General features: G+C 37.4%; 1 long non-coding RNA gene across 1 annotated transcript in view; it reads right to left on the reverse strand.

Moving 5' to 3' along the window:
- Positions 1-3,545: 3,545 nt before the first annotated feature.
- Positions 3,546-21,418, reverse strand: part of LOC140689534 (uncharacterized) — a 225,298-nt gene continuing 207,425 nt past the window's right edge. The window contains exon 3 of the long non-coding RNA XR_012064582.1: positions 3,546-3,608. This is a non-coding gene — a long non-coding RNA (uncharacterized lncRNA). The remainder of the gene's footprint in view (positions 3,609-21,418) is intronic.

Raw genomic sequence — 21,418 nt, forward strand, 5'->3', positions numbered from 1 at the left:
CTTGTTTCCTGAAATCCAGGCTTGTATATCTGATCAACAACTAGGCAATATCTCTGCAGTTTCAGGCACAACAGATCTAAAATTTACCTTATATTCTTGACTCTTCATGCTCACTGTTCTCACTGTGAATGAAAAATAGTGCCTGCCCTATCAGTAAACAAAGGATGCTGTGGCCATCAAGTCATCAGCCACTACCACCACCCGGACAGCCAGAGGGAACTCAGGATGTAGACCAGCAGGCAGCCGGGCCTCTGCTGCCACCTGCAAGGTGCCCCCTGAGGGGACTCAGGATGTGGAAGAACAGGACACCGGTCCTAGTTAGCGTAAGTGCCTATCAAAGGAATGATTTCAACGAGCCCAAACTTTTGCACCTCCTCATACAAAGAAGAGAACTAAATTCCTTAACTTGAGATATCTAGTTTTCTTTTTAATTAACAGTAATCTTTTCTTGTTCTGACTATGTGGCCTTCGACAAAAACTCCTGTATATCCTGGCTCCACTCCTACCTCTTCAGAGCAGTCCCTCAGAGCGATCTCAGAGGCTGCATCCAGGCTCAAGTCCTCAGAAATGTCCGCCAAATAAAACTAACTCTCAACTGTTAGGCTGTGCATTTTTTTAGCCGACATTGCCCACCACATGCAAACACACAGCACTAAGTGTTACTTATTTTACCTCCTTGATAGCTCTTGAATCCATCTGCTCTTTTCCCCACTGTAATTAGTTGGGTCCAAGCCACCATCCAATTTTTTCTTAGACAACAGCAGTAACTTTCTCACTGGTCTCCCTGCTCCCACTCTTGCCTCAGGAATAAACCATTCTTCATTTAGCAGCCAAATTTTTTTCTTGTCACTCTCTTCCATTTTTACTAAGAAAAAAAAATCCTTCATACAGCCTACAGCCCCTGCCTGGTCTGGCTGTGTTCTAAATCTCTAGTTTCAACTCACACCAACTGCCTTCTTCCCCTTCAAAAGTATTGAGCTTTCTTTAGCTCCTTCTAAAAAGATTTTTGTTTATTTGTTTGTTTGTTGCCCTTTGGTCTCTGAGCATTTCTCCCCCAATTTTTCCTCTGAAATGCTTTCTTTTCAACATCTGCAACAGCTTGACCTTGAAAAATCCTGCAGCGTCAATCACTTCCTCCAGAAAGCCTTCCCTGATTCCATGTCACTGGAATGACACATTCATATGTCGCTGGTAAACAGGGAATAACCGTGTACTATTGAAATCACATTGGTTCATATATGATTTTTTCTTTCTAGCATATTAAAGTTTTACACCAATAATAGCAGTTGAAAACCAGCTTCACTAATACAGCAAAACACAGCAAGCCACAGAGGAATACGACTCTGAACATGAAACCTATTCAATCACATTCTTCTTGGATTGAGTTTAGCAAAGTGTTCTATCTTGGAAGGACTTACTGCATGATTCCCTCAAACTATGTACATTTTTCTCTTGGCTCCGTGATTCAGGAGCCTCAGCTCTTCCTTATGCCAACTCCATCAAGACAACTTACCTTTTAACTTTTTAAAGCAAAGATCTATATGTATTAGAGAGTTTTTAATGCCTTTTAACTGTGCAAGAATTTGTATTAAGATTGTGATTGCTTTTGTTGGTGCCCTAGTTACAGAGCTGCCTAGGTTTTGAGTGATTGAGAGGAAGTGATGACTTTTAATGTCTAATCTTATGTTCTTAATGTAGAAAATACTTGAGGATACCAACACCCAGATCTTCTCTAATTCTGAGTACAAAACAAGATCACACTTCTCTACCTCCTTGACAATGGGAAGCTTGCCAACTCTCACCCTGAAGCCATGTGTGGGGTCTCCCTCAGCCTGAGTCCCTGAGCAACAAGGACAAACAGAGCTGCCAGCAGACTCACTGTAGATGAGTAACTGGAAGTGAGGCATAAAGATTTGCTGCTCTGTGCCCCTGAGACTGTTCACAGACTAACATGATTAATTCATAATTTGGTATGAGGTGCAGGATGCTGCCAAAACAAAACCTTAAAATATGTGGGGTTGGCTTAAGTAACCATTCTGTGGGTAATGGTGAATGATCATGGAAGTTTAAAAATAGTGTCCATGTTACACAAGGTGAAAAAAAAACACTGTTGCCTGCAGAAACATGGGGTTAATTATGCACCTACGAACAAGCAGCAATGAAAGACTGGTGACGAGGAAATCTGGAGAAGAGTTATGTGAATAAATCTCTGAAGGGGAAAAAAATGTGAAGATATTTGTATCCCGTATGAATGTTCACCAAAGGGTGATTTCAGCAGAGGTAGACTTTAATAATTAAGTGGAAAAATGACCTGTTCTGCGGATACTAATGAGCCTTTTTTTCCCAGTCACCCCTGCGATCACCCAATGGGCGCATGAACAGAGTGGCCATGGTAGCAAGGACAGAGGTTGTGGGCTCAGCAACATAGACTTCCACCCACCAAGGCTGATCAGGCTATGGTCGCCACTGGTGCCAGATCTGCCAGTAGCAAAGAACAATGCTGAGTCTCCAGGATGGCACCATCGCCCACAGATCAGCCAATTATCTGGTGGCAGGTTGATTACACTGGATCACCTCCATCATGGATGGGACAACATTTTGTTCTTACCAGAAGAGACACTTACTCCTGGATATGGATTTGTCTCCCCTACATGCAGTGCTTCTGCCAAAAGTACCATCCATGGACTTAAAGAATGCCTTATCCACTGTCATGGTATTTCACACACTTCTGCTTCTGGTCAGGGAACTCACTTTACAGCAAATGAAGTGAGGCAGTGGACTTGTAGAATTCACAGCTATGACCACGTTCCCAACCATCCTGAAGCAGCAGGCTTGATAGAAAGGGGGAATGGCCTTTTGAAGACTTACTGATGGTGCCAAGCTAAGTGGTAAGGAACTTGGCCAAATGGTGTTCTATGCTTTGTGGAAAGTGGATGTTAAAAATGATGAACTAAAAACGGTTAGCTAAGAAGATTTCTAAGCCAAGTGTTGAAGGTGCAGGCTGGCTTGTCCAAACTGTTGATAGTATAATGTGAGAGGAGAGAGAGGAATTGAAGTAATTTCTAAGCAAAAAGCAACCAAAACTTGAAGATTTGGAAAATTCTCAGCCAAAGGGACATACTGCCAAAAATGAGAGAGTTCCAGGGAGAAAGTGAGTTCAAGGGCATGGTTGGAAAATCATTTGATAAAGAGATCATGGGTGTGACTCATGGGTGTAATCAGGCATCACAGCAGGAGCCAAGAACAGAGATGAGATTATACCAGCAGGGACACTATCAGTAGGAAGTAAAGGGGATGGAGGTAGGATGAAATGAAGGAAGACAGAATTCTGGGATTCTACAGGATGGGACAATAGAGCTATCTGGCTGCTGACATGCATTATTGTTCAAGAAAAGAAAAGAATGATCAAGGATGATTCAGAAATCAACAGGGCTGCCCCTGCCATCACAGACCTGGGGGACAGGGCCACTTTCACCTTGGCTCCATAGGCAAGGCTGTCTCCTCATTTCCTCTGGGCCAGGCTGCAACCATTGGATGCCTCAGGTGCCAGGCTCTCACTCAGAGCCTTCGAGGACTGTGCTGTCATCCGGAGTCATGCCCCAGTGGACCTAGAGAGCAGTGAGGATGCAATCAAAGAGGATTATTTTTGAGCTTTAAGATCTAATGGAAGAGGGGAGGGTATAGCTCAGCGGTAGAGCACATGCCTAGCATGCGTGAGGTCCTGGGTTCAATCCCTAGTAATTCCATTAAAAATAAACACATAAAAAAACCTAATTACCCCCAACAAAAAATTATATTAATTAACAGAATTGGACTGCTTATTTACACTAAAACTAGTGTATTAAAAAAAAAGATCTAATGAAAAAAAAATCTAATGTAATTTCCTTTCCCAGGTTTTGGACTTGCTTGGGGCCCATCACCCCTTTCTGTCTCTTCAGTTTCTCCCTTTTGAAGTGGGGCTATCTGAACTAGGCCTGTCCCACCAGTCTATTTTAGAAGCACATAACTTGTCTGGCTTCACATGTTCACAGCTGGAGAGGAATTTTGCCTCAGAAGGAACTGTAACTCGAATCTCGCCTATACCTGATTTGGATGAAATTTAGATGAGACTTTGGACTTAAGAGCTTATATTAGAATAAATTAAGAATTTGGGGGCTGTTGGATGATATGAATGTTCTTGCATGTGAAAACGACATGAATTTTGGGGGCCAAAAAGTAGAAGACTTACACATGCCCCATACCCCCCACCAATTCCATGCGGAAGCCTTAATACCCAGTGTGACTATATTTTGACATAGGGCTTTTAAAGAGGTAATCAAGTTAAAAAGTGGTTATAAGAGTGAGGTTGTAATCCAATATTACTAGTGTCCTTGTAAGAAGAAGGAGACACCAGGGACCAAAGCAGAGAGAGAAGGCCCTGGGAAGACATAGCCAAAAGTCAGCTGTCTGCCAGCCAAGGAGAGAGGTCTCAGAAGTCAGTCCTGCCAGCACTTTATCTTGGACTTCCAGCCTCCATTAACTGTGAGGAAATTAATTTCTTTTACTTAAGCCATCCATTCTGTGGTATTTTGTTATGGCAGCCCCAGGCTGTATTTGACAAAGTAAAATAAAAAAGAGTTGAGCTCATAAAAGAATTGGCTGGTTTTCAAGTAAAAGTGGAACAGAGAACACAAAATGTTCAGGGTCTTGCAGAGTTAAATGGTAATTTTTTCTTTAGTTTGAAGAATAAAAGGTAAGCTTGAGTATGCCTCTAAGAGACAAATGACCATAATTTTGAAAATTAACTTTAATTACAATGAAATTCATATATTTTAAGTTATACAGTTTGATGAGTTTGGCAACTATACACAGCCAATCAAAATATAGAGTATTTTCATCTCCCCAAAGGGTTTCCTTAATGTCCTTCCCAGTCTCGCTCTACTCCTGGACTCAATCAGCAACTGATCTGGCTTTTATCACCATAGATTAGATGCATCTTCCTTAAAATATCATATAACAAAATTACACATTACGTACTACTTTGTGTCTGGCTTCTTACACCCAGCATATTTTAAAAATGTGTCCATGTGTATCAGAAAGTTATATTGTTTTTTGCTAAGTAGTATGCCACTGTATGGACTACTGCCATTTGTGTATCCATTCATATAAGGATGAAAATTTGGATTGTATGCAGTGTTTGTCTATAATAAATAAAGCTTCTTTGAGCAATCATATACAAGTCTTTGTGTACACATATGTTTATCCCCTTTGAGTAACTATCTAGACATAGAATCTCTGGGTCATATGATATGTACATGTTTATCCTGATAAGAAAACGCCATTTTTTCAATATGGTTGTATTATTATGCCTTCCCACCAGAAACATATGACAATTTCAATTGTTTCACATCCTCACCAACATTTGGGGTTGTCAGCCTTAATTTTAGCTATTCAAGTAAATGTGTAGTGGTATCTCATTGTGAATTTAATTTGCATTTCTCTGATGACTAATGATGTTGAGCATTGTTTTATGTGCTTACTGACTATGTATATATATTCTTCTGTGAAGGGTCTGTTCAAATCTTTGGTTCTTATTATATTGGGCTGTTTTTCTTCTTATTATGAGTTGTAAGAGTTCTTTATGCATTTAGAATATATAAATAACTCTTACATGTATTTTATGCATTTGGACATTTTTATTCAATCTGTGGTCTCTATATTCAGTTTCTTAATGATGTCTTTCAAAGAGTGGCTGTTTTCATAATAATAAACTCCAATGTATCAATGATTTTTATGGTTAGTGCTTTTGGTATTTATTTTTTTAAAAATTTGCTTATCCCAAGGTCATAAAGATTTTTACCTATTTATTTTTCTAGAAGATTTATAGCTTTAGCATTGATGTTTAGTTGAGCTATCCATTTCAAGTTAATTTTTGTGTATGGTATGAGGTAAACATCAAAATTCATTTTTTTCCTTATAGATATAATAAAGCCAGCACAGTTTGTTTCAAAGACTGCATTTTCTCTACTGATTTAACTGGCTACTGGCTGATTTTTCTCCTAATTATGGTTCTCACTTTCTTGATTTTTTATACCTAATTTTTTTTTTTGGTATTCTGGATATCATGAAGTTTATATTGTTGAGAGTCTTGATTTTTGTTGCCTTCTTGTCAGGAATTTGGGCTTTGTCCTGATGGACAATTAAGTTACTTGCTGTTTAGTTTGATCCTTTTAAGTTTTCTTTTTAAGCTCTGTTAGGGTCATGAACAGATTGTTATTCAGCTAATGAAGCTAAGGAACTCATAGTTAGATTTCTAGAGCCCTTTTCTGTGACAATTTTTCCTCTCTGGAACTCTTTTCCACAATTTCTAATCACCTCAGACTCCCTGAACATTTACCTCTGCCTTCTCAACTTGTGGAGACAACTGCAGTTCTGTTTGGCATCCTCTTCCTGCTTCGCTGGTCCAAATGTGCCTCTCGGAAGAAAATCTGGCCAGCCCAGAACACTATACACTTGCTTCCTGTTTCTCAGTCCTGTGCTACCTTATATCTAATGTGTGCAAACAGATGTTTCATATATTTTCCCAGCTATTTAGTTGTAGAAAGTAAGAAATTAAACTGACTCCATGTTTCTCCAACACAGCCAGAAGTGGGAGTCATGACACAGTAACTTTCCAACTAGAAAAAAATGACTCAAAAAGTTGTGGTCTTGCACTGAAGCCAACAGACTCAAGGTGCCTTCCTTAGTTAAAAAGTAGAACAAGAGATAACGGTTGATCAAGTTTGCCCATGTAGCAGTCTTGGAAACCTTGCCAAGAATGAGGGCTGTGGCTACTGGCAGGTTGAGACTGCTAGAATCCAACAGTGGTTCTCATTTACTGCCGAATCTCCCAAGTACCTAATGCAGATAAAGCAGGTTCTCAATATAATTTAAAAAATAATTATAAGCTTGAACAAAACAAATCAATGCTATTACCCTCCATTTCATAATCTTAGAATAATATCTTGATTCTGTTCCCACAGTCATATAAGCAATAATTAAATATTATTGCTACTTTTGTACCTCAAAATCATCCGTATCTTAAAAAAAAAAACCACTTATCACAGCATTATTTTTCATTTTAGATACTGGGCCAATCCTGAAGATAAATACTAAACTTGCCACATGCACAAAATTTAATTCTTCTCCTTAAAAACAGACAGTGAAATAAAACAAGTTTTTTCATCCTTACCAAAACAGGCAAATACTCTGTCCTAACAAATGTGAAAAATATAGTATAGAGTAAATGACATTTTGCAGAATATCAAATACTAACACATATTTAAAAATGTACTTTCTAGAAAGCAGTGATTTATTTTGAAACGTAGTAGGGTTATAGTAAGCCTAATAAAGCCTATATCAACACAGGAAATGTTACTAATTTATAATTCAAGGAACGCTTTATCTAAAATGTAGTCTTTGCTAATTGATTAGAGTAGTGAGATAGTGGTATTTAACCTATACTTAGAGAAATTGCTTTGACAAAGTTAAGTTTTATTAGCTTGTTGGTCAACTTGTATTTTGATAATTAAATTCAAGTGTTGGAGCACTTCCTAGATGTATTATGCCACAGTGTCATATTAAATCAAGCAGGCTTTGAATCCACATTTTACACGATATAAAAATTTACATGAAAATTTAAGAACATTTGCTATATATTTTCTTTGATTTTGATAGAACATTTCTTCTAGCTTTTCTTTTTTATACACTTTGAATAAAGAACATAAGAATTTAAAATAAAGATGAATAAAAAACCCTTCTCTAACATATGTAATGAGTACCTATATTACAGAAAAACAGTAATATCATTTCTTAAAAATATCTGAAGCTACAATTTGCCAGTTCTATTTCTTTAAATAACAATATCCTTTGAATTTTGTTTGTTAACAGTGAGTTCAAACTTGTGGGCTCCTACAATTATCTCCTTACAATGAGATAAAAGTCAGAGACACATGGGGTCTTTCTCAATTTCCTGGGACTTGACCCAAGGTCAACAGTAATTATTTTAATCAGCTACATCTGGGTTACAACTCTTGCTCTAAGGCAGGGCAAGTTACTCTCTGCCCAGAGAAGTTAACACTAAGAGTTGATTTCTCAACAACAGCAATGCAAGAACTAAGACAGAGTAGTAATAGCTTTAAACTGAATAAAGCAGTCATCAAACTAGAATTGAATACTAATTAATATTATCTTTCAACAATGAGCATGAATAAAGACATTTTCATTATTGGCAGCCTCTCCCTAGAGAAACCTATAAAAGAAGCCCCACGACAAAAGAATAATGATCACAGGAGGAAGGTCAGAGATGTAGAAGAGACAGAATGCACAAAATGGTAAACACACAGGCAGTGTGCCCACAAGGGAGTTACTCTGCAGCATTTCCAAGGAGATACGCATGATTTTCTCAATTTCAAATCCCAAGAAAATCAGTTGAGAAACTGAGAAAATTTGGAAAAGTACAATTCTTCTCCGAGGCTTAGAGTTTAATCAACACAGAGATGTGTTGGCTCAAAGGAATCCACCAATGTCATGTACAAAGCAAAAAGCAAGGTCTGGAAACACTAGCAGGTGCCTGGGTTATGGAAGAGAAAAGTCACCATTATCTAATCCATCTTGCTTATAATGCTACCAGGTTCTTTTCTTATTTACTCTGTAGGTGTATTTTTTTTTAACTGAAGTATAGTCAATTTACAATGTCGTGTTAATTTCTGACATACAGAATAGTGATTCAGTTGTACACACATAGACACACACACACATATATATTCCTTTTCATATTCTTTTTCATTACAGGCTATTACAAGGTACTGAATATAGTTCCCTGGCTATACAGTAGGTAATGCTACCATGTTCTAAGAGCGCCTTTGTGGACCTCTCTGCTGCCAACAATGAGTAATTCTTGCAAATAAATTAAGATTAAGACATTTATATATATAACATACTCTATGCAATTCCTTTAAGTGGCAGTCTAAAAAAATAATAAGCTTTGGTAGCAGAGTAAGTCCTTAAATTGGCAACATTGACACATGATTCTGTGAAGCACTGTGGGTCTTGCTAGGAGATTGGAATGATACATTTTTTTTTTAATACTACCCAATAATGGCTGCTGGTTTTTCCACTGATAGATTATTCACTATAGGCTGCCGCTAAAGGAAATGAGAAGCAAAGACGATGTGAATGCTCAATGTTATGGAATATCCTTTTATAAATTCAGAAACTGATCTAAAATACAAAGTAGTAAAACATTGTATCAGTTTCAACACCAAAACTAAAACCAGGACAAGCAGATAAAATATTTTATCACTATCAAATTATTACAGAAGGACATGAGCTTATATGAAGGACCTATACCCTAATACCAACTTAAGCAGGCTTTTGGATTCACCCTTAGAGATACGACTAATGTCAACCAAAAAATTAAGAAATTTTCTATGACTGATGACATATTTTTACACTTTGTGGCTGAACCGTAAAGAATTTCTGGTACGTGTGTGTGCAGATATTCATACGTATGTGTGTGTGTCTGAATGGTCCAGGGGAGAGAGGGAGAAAGTGTAAACGTAGCACAATGTTAAAAACAATACTACGGGCTGTAGCGGAAGCTTCAGCTAAGGTGATGTTCCGAGAGAAAATTATACTTGTAATTGCTTATATTAGGAGAAAAATAAATGGCAGAAGAAGTTAGAGAAAGAAAAACAGAAAAAAAATTCCAATGAAGTAGAAGGAATGGAATAATAAAATATGATCAGAAATAAATTAAATAAAATACATACACATATAACAAAAAGGATCACGGTGCTCTGAAACAAAACCAAACAAAATCAAAGTTGGTGCTTGGAAAGGCTTAAGTTAAAAAAATCTTTGTCAAGATTAATCAAGGAAAAAAGGAAGTACAAATAAACAGTAATAGTAATGAAAACGGAGAGAGAACTCTGGATAGAACATAGATCAAAAGGACAAAACAAGTATAAGTTTGATATCAAAACGTGACAGATACTATAAAAATTAAAATGTTGGCTATTTTTAATAATAAAATATATACAAATATTCTAAACAAAGTATTAATGAACCAAAGAAGCAATATAAAAAATATAATTATGATGAAGTTGTGCTATCCCAGAAATGGAAAGGTATTTAATCATTAGACAATCTATTAGTTTATTTTCAGTCCCTCCTTTCTAGTAATATAAGTGTTTCAAGGACATAAAATTTCCTCTGTGCATGGCTTGAGTTATGTTCTCCTGGTCTTGGTTAAAAGTTTTTTTTTTTTCTCATTTTTGAAAAGTTGTAGGTAATATTTGATTTCAGTTTTAATTTCCTCTGTGATACAGATATTTTTTATAGTGAATTCTTACTTTTCACACAGTTCTGATAATTGACATTACTATATATAAAATAAACAACAAGGACCTACTGTATAGCACAGGGAACTATATTCAATTTCTTGTAATAACATATAATGGAAAAGAATCTGAAAAAAATACATATATATACAAGTATGTATATGTATAACTGAATCACTTTGCTATACACTTGTAACTACTATTGTCATTAATCAATGACACTTCAGTAAAAAATCAACTGCACTTCAGTAAAGAACAAGATTTTAAAAAATTTTGATAGTTGGCTTTACTGGATTATGGTTACAGAATATGGCCTATCAATTTCTAATTTTAGAATTTATTAAGCTTTATTTATCCAAGTACACAATTGGTTTAAAAAAAAAAACAGTTGCATAAGCATGAAAAAGCAAAGAAAATTTTATTGTGCCATACAAAATTTTGCATGTATCCTATGTTCTCCTCTCTCCAAATAACTATAAAAGTACAGATACATGTTTATATTGGTTGTATTATTTAAATCCTCTATCTCCTTGATTCATTAAATTCTAAGGGACATATAATAAGAAGTATCATTTTGTTTTCATCTTCATCTCTCTGGAGTTTGAGGAATTTCTGCTTTATACACTTAGCAGTTCTTACTTGATGACTGAACTTTGCGGTCATTTTTTCTTCTTGATGGATTGTAACTTTAATTACTACATAACATGCCTCTTTGTCTCATGAAATGCTTTTGGCTTTGAAGGTCCTTTTATCACATCAGGTATGTTTCTGTTTTCTTTTAGTTTGAATTTGCCTTATATATCTTTTGCGTAATCTTTTATTTTTGACATTTCTCTATCATTCTGTTTTTAATATATTACATGTAACACAGTACAGGATTTTTAACCCAGTCCAACTGTCTCTGTCTTTCTATGGGGGAATCCAACATTTTCTGTTTATTGCAACAACCAGTGTACATGGCTTTCTTTTTTCCAAGTTATTTCATTTTCACCATTTAATACACTTCTTGGTTCTTTTCTTTTCTCCTTTCCCTACTTTACTGCATCAGTGAATTGTCTCTTCATTCTACCTCCACTCCTCAACGTGTCATGCTTGACTTCTCCCTCTGCTCTCTGGTGCCTGTCCTCACTGACCAGGTAAAACTTTTAGGAAGAGATGCTGGTACTTTACCACCAGTCCCCTTCATGTCCTGGGTTATACTGAGATAATTTAGAATTTCAAGTACCAGGCTAACTCATTACCATCTACATTAACCTTCATCACCTATAATGAAAGGCTGGTGCTCATTTCGGTTGGCTCTCTGCTCTCCTCTATGTTGAGATCTCTGTTTTGGTTCAGTGAGAGTACTTTCCTTACTGTTTCTTTCAACAAACAGTATGGAGTAGAATGCTTTCTGAAAACCTATGTTTCCAAATATCTTTGTATTAATTTTCTATTGCTGCATAACAAATGAACATGAACCTTACAATTTATAAAACCACAATGGCCTATCACATCACGCCTGTTAGAATGGCCATCATCCAAAACACAAGCCGTAACAAATGCTAGCAAGCACATGGAGAAAAAGGAATGAAACTGTGCACTGTTGTTGGGAATGCACATTGGTGTAGCCACTATGGAAAACAGTATGGAAGATCTTCAAGAAACTAAAAATAGAACTACCACATGATCCAGCAAATAATTCCACTTCTCGGGATATATCTAAAGGAAATGAAAACACTTAACTTGAAAATATATCTGCACCCCCATGTTCATAGAAGGATTATTTACAATAGTCAACACGTGGAAACAACCCTAAGTGTCTATGGGTGGATGAATGGATAAAGAAATTTTGATATACATATATAATGGAATATTACTCAGCCACAAAAATGAGGAAATCCTACATTTGTGACAACATAGATCAACTTAAAGGCATTATGCTCAACAAAATAAGTCAGACAGAGAAAGATAAATACTGTATGATCTCACTTAAATGTAGAAACTGGAAAAAAAAAAAACCTCACAGAGAAAGAGATCAGACTTGTGGTTACCACAGGCAGAGGGCAGGCAAAGAGAGAACTGGAGGAAGATGGTTAAAATGTACAAACTTCTAGTTATAAGATAAAAGTACAAGGGATGTAATGTACAACATGATGACTACAGCTAGCACTGCTGTATGATATGTAGGAAAGTTGTTAAGGGAGTTAATTTTGAGAGTTTTTATCTCAAGGAGAAAAATTTTTTTTTCTTTTTGTTGTATCTATATGAGATGATGGATGTTAGCTGAATCAACTGTGGAATCATTTCACAATAAATGTAAATCAAACCATCATACTATGCACCTTAAATTTAGACAATGATTTATGTCAACTACTTAGTAAAACTGGGGAAAACCCTTACAATTTAAAAGACGTTTATTATCTCAAAATTGTATAGGTCAGAAATTCAGGCAAACTTGACTGAAATCTTTGCTTAAGGTTTCACAAGGCTGAAATCAAGGCTGGCCAAGATGTGTTCTTATCTTGAAATTCTGGGTAAGAATTCACTTCTACACTCATGCAAATGGGTAACCAAATTCAGGTGGCCTTGTGATTATAGAGTTGGAGGTCCTCATTTTTTTGCTGACTATTAGCCAGGGACCACTCTCAGCTCTCAAAGGCTGCTCACATCTCTTAGCATGTGGCCCCCTCCATCTTATAAGCCAGCAATGGTGTCAATCTCTGACTTCATCTCCTGTTACCAATCAGAGAAATTTGTCTTTCTAAATTACTCATGTGATTGGGTCAGACTCACCTCCGTATCTTAACAGATACGGGGTTTTTAATCATATCTGCAAAATTCATTCACATCAGTATCCATCAGATTAATGTCTGACTAAAAAAGGACGAATGTTGGGATCCCATCTTTACAATTCTGCCTCCCATACCGTCTTCAAAGATGAATGATTAATGATGTATCACTGGAAACTGAGTTTTTGGACTACAGTTATTCACTTTCCATGACTCACTAATTTATTTCACTGTCTTCTATTTTCTAAGGGTGCCAATGAGACATCCTATGCTATTTGGATATTTTTTCATATATAAATAGCATCTTCCTCCCCTACTGAAATCTGTTAAGAACTTTTCTTGGTTTTCAGAATTCAGGATACCCAGCATCAGTCTCCTGGAGCCACCCTCCAGACCTGTTACCATCTCCTACAGGGTATCTACCTTTGCATTTTAACTTTCTGTTGTGAGATATTACTTTCTAAGAACTAATTCTGTGCTCAGGAGAAATCATTCTCTTTTTAAGTTCATTGATTCAATTCTCAAATGCAGAAAGGCTGGTATCTTGCCCCCTAAGTACTTTCAATGCTCTAGTTTTATCTCTTTGAGAGTTCCCATAGGTTTTTATTCAAATTCCCTTCCATTAATTCTAGTTCACTGGGAGCCATCTGTTCTGATGAGCTAGGTCCTGCTCTTCCATGTTACAGAGTCCCCTTGAACGGGTTGTAGATTTTCATCTGCTCATGGTCCTGCCTTCATTCCATACTTATGCTGTTATGCTGTTGGGATCTCACCACCGTGGCAACCCTGTGGTCATAGTCTTTTCCACACTTGTAGGCCAAGCATGTAAAGTGGAAACCTCTTACCTTTCTTTTGAGGTACTGGGGAGCTGTCTCCTCTCTCCACATCTAATGTACAGCAGTTCTCTCCAAACCAGAGCAAAGGGGAGCAATTTTGCCCAGTAAGGCATCCTGCCCGAGTCCCACTGGGATCAGAAAAATTAGGAGATCCTTTCCAGGACCTCACTGATGTACCCTCTCTTAGTGAGAAGCACCAGGATTTCTCTGCCTATGACTCCTTGGGACACTGTTAACTGTACCATCTTTGCCTCAAGTTGGGTCAAGACTGAAAGGAGAGTTTCAAGAAGAAGTCATATCAGGATCTACAGAAGGTTTGGTGTCTTGGCTTAAATGAGAGCAATCAGGTGAAAACATCTTAATACATTACTGATTTTTTTTTTAACCTCCTTGATAATAAACAGAGAAAACAGTCTATCAAGATCCTGAGCAAGGCTTCTGGGAAGATGGCTGCCTGGATACCTGATCCTGAAGCTTTCCCACTGCTGACCTTCTGCTGTGCATTTAGGAAAGAGAATTTGGGTGGGGTTGTATTCCTCTTGGCTCTGGGAAGAAGCAAAGATCAGCAGTAGATATAAAAGTTGGCCTCCGATAATTTTGAGGTGTAAATCACAAGTTTTAAGAATCCCTGAAGGAAAAACAGCAGACAGAGGATGACAGACAACTATGGAAAGAGCAGCATCTAAAAATAATCTTTAAGGAGAGGCAAACTTTCTTTCTCTCTGGCCTCTGATTCCTTGTTCCGGTTCAGGGTGACAAGAGGGCTGAGCCTTCACATCCAACCTATACTTCAAAATAGCATGCATATGTGCACACATGTGTGTATACCCAGACACACACATACCAACACAGAGAAAGACAGAGAGCAAAATTTTTCATATATAGTGATTATCTTTCAGTGTTGGAGTTATAGGTCATGATTTTCATTAAAATTTTTATATTATCTAAAACTCACTTCATGAGCATGCGTTCCTTTTAGAATAAAAAGCCATATTTTATAAAATATAATGGCTGCTACTGATCTGATTTTTCCTAAAATATCTAGGATAATTTGAGGCCCCTAAGAGCACTTGCTTTTTTGTGGAATCCCTATTCTATGCTATGAGAGTTTCACAAAGCTGACTGTTTTGATTGCAAAACCAAAACATTAAGGTTCTTGGAAATACTAAAGATCAAAGTGGAAATATATAGATAGCTTATTTATTATTGTCATTATTGTTGTTGTTAAAATAGCCTTTCTTGATTTACATCTATTACTTGGATTCAAAATACTTAACTCATTGGGAAATTGACTAGTTTCCTATTATACATAAAGTGAAAACAAACAAAAGAATATAGCCTGCTATATCAAATTTTTTGTCCTCCTTTACTCACCTATTTACCAAATTAGGTGCACAGCCATTGGCAGATTCACTCACCCATCCGTCCATCCACCCGTTTATCCAACATCCATCTTTCCACTCATGTATCTCTTAAAGATATGGAATGCAAGGCACTGTGATATGCACAATAAGGGAAGTGTCCAGATAATGCCTTGACTCTCAAAAATTTTACAATGTCGTTGGGGAAACAAATGGTGTAAAATTCATACCTCAAGAGAAAACAAGTCTCTAACAGGTTGATCCTCAGTCGTGGTAGATTAGTAATAAGAGTGATAAAGCATGAAATATTAATTGGAAGAAGGAAATCATGTGGACTCTCTCATTTAAGCAGTCTTTATAGAAAATGAACTTCAGCTGCACTGCTAAACACACACACATACACAACACCAATGTTTTGGAGGGAGAGAGCAAAATAACTTGAGAAAACAGAAAAGAAGCCAAACACTGCAGCCAGGGTGCCTACCCTCCACAGGTGACACCTGATGAGAACACCATTTGCACCTGCCCCGCAGATCACCAGGTCATGGAGTCTGCTCAGAGTGAGAGCCTTTATATGTGGTCTCAGATTCAAGACTACGGCACCTTACTGAGTAGAAAATTAACGAGGAGATAGTTTCCAGTTGATTTACTCTTTGAGATGCTACCAGATCCATCTCTTCTAGTCACTGTTCATTATGTATTCATGAGCCGGGCTGGCTATCTTTCATCCTTTATTGTATTCAAGGAAGAAAAAAAGCCACATAAAACCATTTTCCTGGCTGAATGGGTGAAATAATTTAAAAGCCAATATGTTAGGCTGGCAGCTTGTCTAACAACCATGAGATTCTCTTCAGAACAATAATTAAAGTAGCTCTTTCTTTATAATATAAATTATTCATTCACTTTTTAACACCAGGTGAATGTTTATGTTTATACGGAATGAGTACTGACGACAGTTTTGCCATTGCAAAAGTCACCTCCCATTAGATTGTCGCACTTTCATCATGAAATGAAGTTACGGCACAGCTGCTTCCCTGAAATGAATACCTTCAACTTACACCAGTATAAGACTATACAGTAAGAGTAATGCCATGTTTGCAGAGACTCGCTGACATTGTAAAAGCATGCATCTACTCAACAGGAACAGAAGTACCCTCAAGGGCAAGAAAACATTTTGTGGGTATCTCCTTCTGTACATCCTGAAAACACTGGCAAATACACTAACCCCTGCGATGCAATTCGTGGAGACAAGATGAGGAGATGGAGATTTCTTAATGCTAAGTTCAAGCAACGTTTTAAGACTCCAAAAATCCTTCAGGCACAAGTGATCCGACTCCTGATCTTTACACCGTCCGTCACCTCCTCCTGTACTCACTTCCCTCTTCACTTGCTTAGACTCCATGCTGTTGCTACAGTCACTTCTTGGTCCACATCCTGAATTCCCTTGGATCTATCCCTCTGTAATACTCAGCTGACTGAACTCCACCAAGTTAAGTTCAACTTCCCACTAACATTTATTATTGTCGGTCTTTTAACTTTTGGCCATTATTATTTGAGTGTAGTGGTATTTCCCTGTGATTTTAATTTGTACTTTGCTGCTGAAGAATGATATTGAGCACTTTCCCATTTGTGTTTACCTATTGAGATATTATTTTATGACAAGCACCAGTTCAAGTATTCTGTCCATTTTTCCATTTGGGTCATTTGTCTTTTTCTTATTTATTTGTAGTTCTTTATATATTTATATATATTTACATATATATATATATATATATATATATATGTATGTATATATTCTGGATGTGTATCTTTTAATGTTTATATATATTCTAAATGTCTTCTCCGAGTCTAAACTGTATCTTTTCAATCACTTATTGGTGTCTTTGGATGAGAAGATTTATTTAATTTTAATGATGTTCAAGTTACCACTTTTTCCTTTATAGCTAGTGTTTTTATGTCTTAAGAAGCCATTGCTAATGAACTTACATTTATTAATTCACTGATAAAAACAGAAGCAACCAATAAACAGCTTCTATACCTTGTCTAACAACAAATCCATCAACCTACCTGCACTTCTACTTGTATACTCTGCCCTGGATCCTGCTACGATGAATGAATTTTCCCTGCTCCTTGCTAAGGCCAAACCTCCCACTGCTTCCCATCCGCTCTCAACTCATTTAAGATCTTCTCTTGCATCTTTTTCCTCTTCTTCATCATCAATGTGTCCTTCTCCACTCAATCATTCCCATCAGTAAACAAACATGCTGTATTATCACCCATTGCAGGAAACCAGCAGGAAATTGATAGTTCCAAATTAGAATAATGTGAAAAGGTTTTATAAAATGGCCATTTACAAAGACAAGGGCAGGATGGAGAGAAAACACGAAAGATACAAAGTGCCACAGGGTTTGTACAGTGACAATGCAGCCAAGCCTAGGTTCCTATTGAAGAAAGAGATTACTGGCACTCAAAAAGAGTCAGTCATGCAGAATGACTTCCGAGAGAAGTAGTAAAGGGAACCAGCTAGCTCCTTCCTGCAGGGATAGGGCTGGGGAATAAATATCATGAACTTACTTTCCCTTCTTCCTCCAATCTCCAACTGGGATTCTCCACTAGCCAAACTCAATTGGAAGCTAAAGATTAAGCAATTCTTTGTTTATGTAATCCATATGGGTCAGCTTTCTGGGGCATAGAGAAGGGTGGAGAATGATGGAGATAGCTCTGAAATGGCAAATGACAAGTAGACAGCAGGGTCCATCCTTTACTCCTCTTATTATCAGCAACTGGGTGAGAAGTTTATGTCCCCAAAGAAGGGATACACCTTTCCTTCAGCTCCCATACTAGCACAAACTGATGCTAATTAGTCATAAGTTCATCTGAAATCTAGAATATTAGTATTACCAGTGTTCTCCATATAAGATAAGAGTGGAGGGAAGGGAAAATAAGGAATTAAAGTCCCTACTTCTGCAGCCAAGCCAATACCTAAATTGGTTAATACGGCTGCCTTTTTGTAGATCACTCATGCCATGTTTCATTCAGTACCTTGTCTGGAGCAGCTCTTTATGGAAGTAAGTGATCAAAAACTCCATTCCTGTAAAATCAGGATACTTAATCATTGTATCATTACGGCACTGCCAAAGTTGTCCATGGGCCTATACTACTGGGCTAAGGAATATTGAGAGGCACTCCAGTAATTGTCTCAGGTTCCAAACACAGTCTTCTTTGTCCCTACTCTGTTGCATCAGCTTCTGGTTTTAGAAGGTTAGCCATTCAGCACAGTAGTAGCCAGAAAAGCGTAGGTCAAAAAAAAAAAAAAAGATTGTGATAGCCTTAATTGCAGGTGCCATGACCACATGGCACATGGATCTATTAAGTAGGTTCCAAGATGACTAGTAAAAGAAGCTGATATCTAGAAAATGAGTTCTTTTGTCCACCTGATTGTTGAAGGTCTACTCCAAAGTGGCTGCCCTCTGGTAATCATTTACCGGACATAAATATCTTCATACTCTATGCCACTCTGAGAGGGACATCTGCATCTCTCTTCCCCAGAACTTTCTCACTAATTTTCCAGTTTGTTCCTAACCCATGAGTAGCAGGTCAATGAAGTAGCTCCTGTCCATGAGTCAACGTACATTTGCACCTAAGACCATCTCCCTTTTAATGCCAAGTGAGCAATAGATGCACCACCCTAAACTCTGCCCACGGGGAGAATTTCCCTCCACCACTTCCCCCTCCCTCGAGCTCACCTGGTGAGAATGTAGCATAGTAGCTGTTCTTCCCCAGCACATGGGGCAGATATACCTGTAAGCAGGCCCATGCTTTTCCCTCTTCCTTTAACCAGCCAGAGGGAATCAGTCATGAAGGCACAAGTGTGGGCTGAGGCGGACGCAATGAATGGAAGGAGCAGGTACCGTTTGAGTCTGAGCCCCTTGATCATGCCATCTACATTTGCCTTTTGGACCTGCTTAGACCTGGTCCCTACATTCAACTTCCATTTCATAATAGAGTTTGCCTTGCATGTCCAATTTTGTGGTTCAATGGGTTAGATAACGCCAGTACATGATTGGCAGTTGAGGTCCCATACTCCCTTGGTGACCCACAGCCATTCATGCAGTCACCATAAGGACTCAGTATCAAACCAGGAGCTAGGTTTTAAGCAGAGAATAGTTACTGGCAAAAGATAACAAGGTATTATTCAAAAATCTATTGTCCTTCTGTGGTTTGTGATATATGTATGTGTGTGTGTGTGTGTGTGTACATATATATATACATACACTTACTTGTTTAAGCTTAAATATTTTATAGTAAATTAGTATTTTGAGATTATTATACCCATATCTTAGTATGCATCTCTAAAATGAAAAATATTTTCATACTTCCCCAAAATAATACTGTACTTAATAAAATTAAAATTCCTTAATTTTATTTAATACTCAGTCTATATTTAAATTTATTTAATTGTGGGAAATGCTCCTTTCACTTAAATGACTACACTTATAACTTTTCTCCTGGCTTGACACTTTTAAAAGTAAATTGTGGGAAAAAAATTGCAAAATCAGACAAAATTAAATTAAGCTGCCTAAAATTGCATATATAAGAAGCAAATCTTCAAAGAAAAGCAAGTAAATTTAGGACTGTGGTTAAACTCTGAGGAAAGGGCTATGATTGCAATCAGTTAGGTGCAAACATGGAGCCTTGGGATGCTGGCAGTGTACTATTTCTTGATCTGGGTAATGGTTGCATAAGAAATTCCATTATGAGTAGTCATTAAATTATAACTATGTTTATGCATTTGAAAACAAAGGTGTGATATAATGTATGAATAATACATTAAAATACTTTTGGAAAGTAAACTGATAAACAGTTATTCAGTTTTCTTGTATTAAATAAAAAGAAAAGAATAGAGCTTTCACAGTGATCTTTTGATTTACAGTGGCCACATTTAAATAAAGGTGGCTTTTGCAACGCGAATTGTTTAAATTCAACTTATCAAAAGACATTACTGAGGATCTATTTTTGAGGATAACATTGTAATAATGACATATTATTTTTACATAGGCTGTTAGCTTATATCACAGCTTATGACCATTAATTCTAAACCTTGTTCCATCCAGCATTCTAAATAATTCCCAAGCACTGTAATATTATTCCCACAGTTTGCTTTGACAAATGTTCTAACAAACAGTATCTGAAAAGTTTACAGGAAGACTCAAGAAGGAAGTTTTACAGTTATAAAATTTTATGTTTAAAAACTAAAGATGTCCTTTTATTGTTGAAGACTAATGCCACGTAGTTAATCTCTTGGTGAAGTGAACGTCCTCCAGGTTCTACCAGGGAGAACAGTTAGAGAGCAGCTTAGCTGGCTGCAAATCATAGATCATTCCAACATTCCCATTTCCTGCGTCTTCAGACTCACACCTTTTCAACTTTTTAAAATTTAGGTCATCACTGAGTTCATGCTTAGACTTGTTAACCCTGCAGATGATCAATTTCTCAGGGTCCCACTTCTTGAACCAGCACACCAAATCTTGACTCTTTGGTGGTACACCCATAGCAGTGCATCTGGCCATTTGAGCTTTGTATCTCATCCCTCTGATTCGAACACCCTTAAATTCACTTCCACATGCTCCCCAGGCTCCTGGTGATCTAGACTGCTGAGGTCTCATACGTTTTTGGTCTAGGGCTATCTCTGCCATGAGCAGCCCTTCTATTTAAACCTCTTAGCTCTGCTGGTTTCTAAATCTTGTACCTGCCCTGGAGGCAGTAAGAGGTGGTAGGGATAGGTGCTGAAAAGAACTAGCATCAGTTTGGGAGGCTAGTACCTCATGTGTAGTCTTTGAAAGACTTCTATGGGAGTCTCTCAATAGGAAAGGTAATTTATGGGACATTCAAGACTTGCCTAAGTCAGCCCGAATGTCTCTACCCTGTTTCTCAGAGTCCCACTTCTTTCCCACTTCTTATCTTAGTCTTCAACTCTACAACCTTATAATCTGTCCTGGGATTGATCCTTAGTCTTGTCAACCCTGAAACATTGGGAGACAAAGCATTCCTTCAAAGCTTTCATAGAGATCTTCTAGTTTCTCATATGT

This window comes from Vicugna pacos, chromosome 3, assembly GCF_048564905.1.
Source record: "Vicugna pacos chromosome 3, VicPac4, whole genome shotgun sequence".
NCBI classification, from domain to species: Eukaryota; Metazoa; Chordata; class Mammalia; order Artiodactyla; family Camelidae; genus Vicugna; species Vicugna pacos.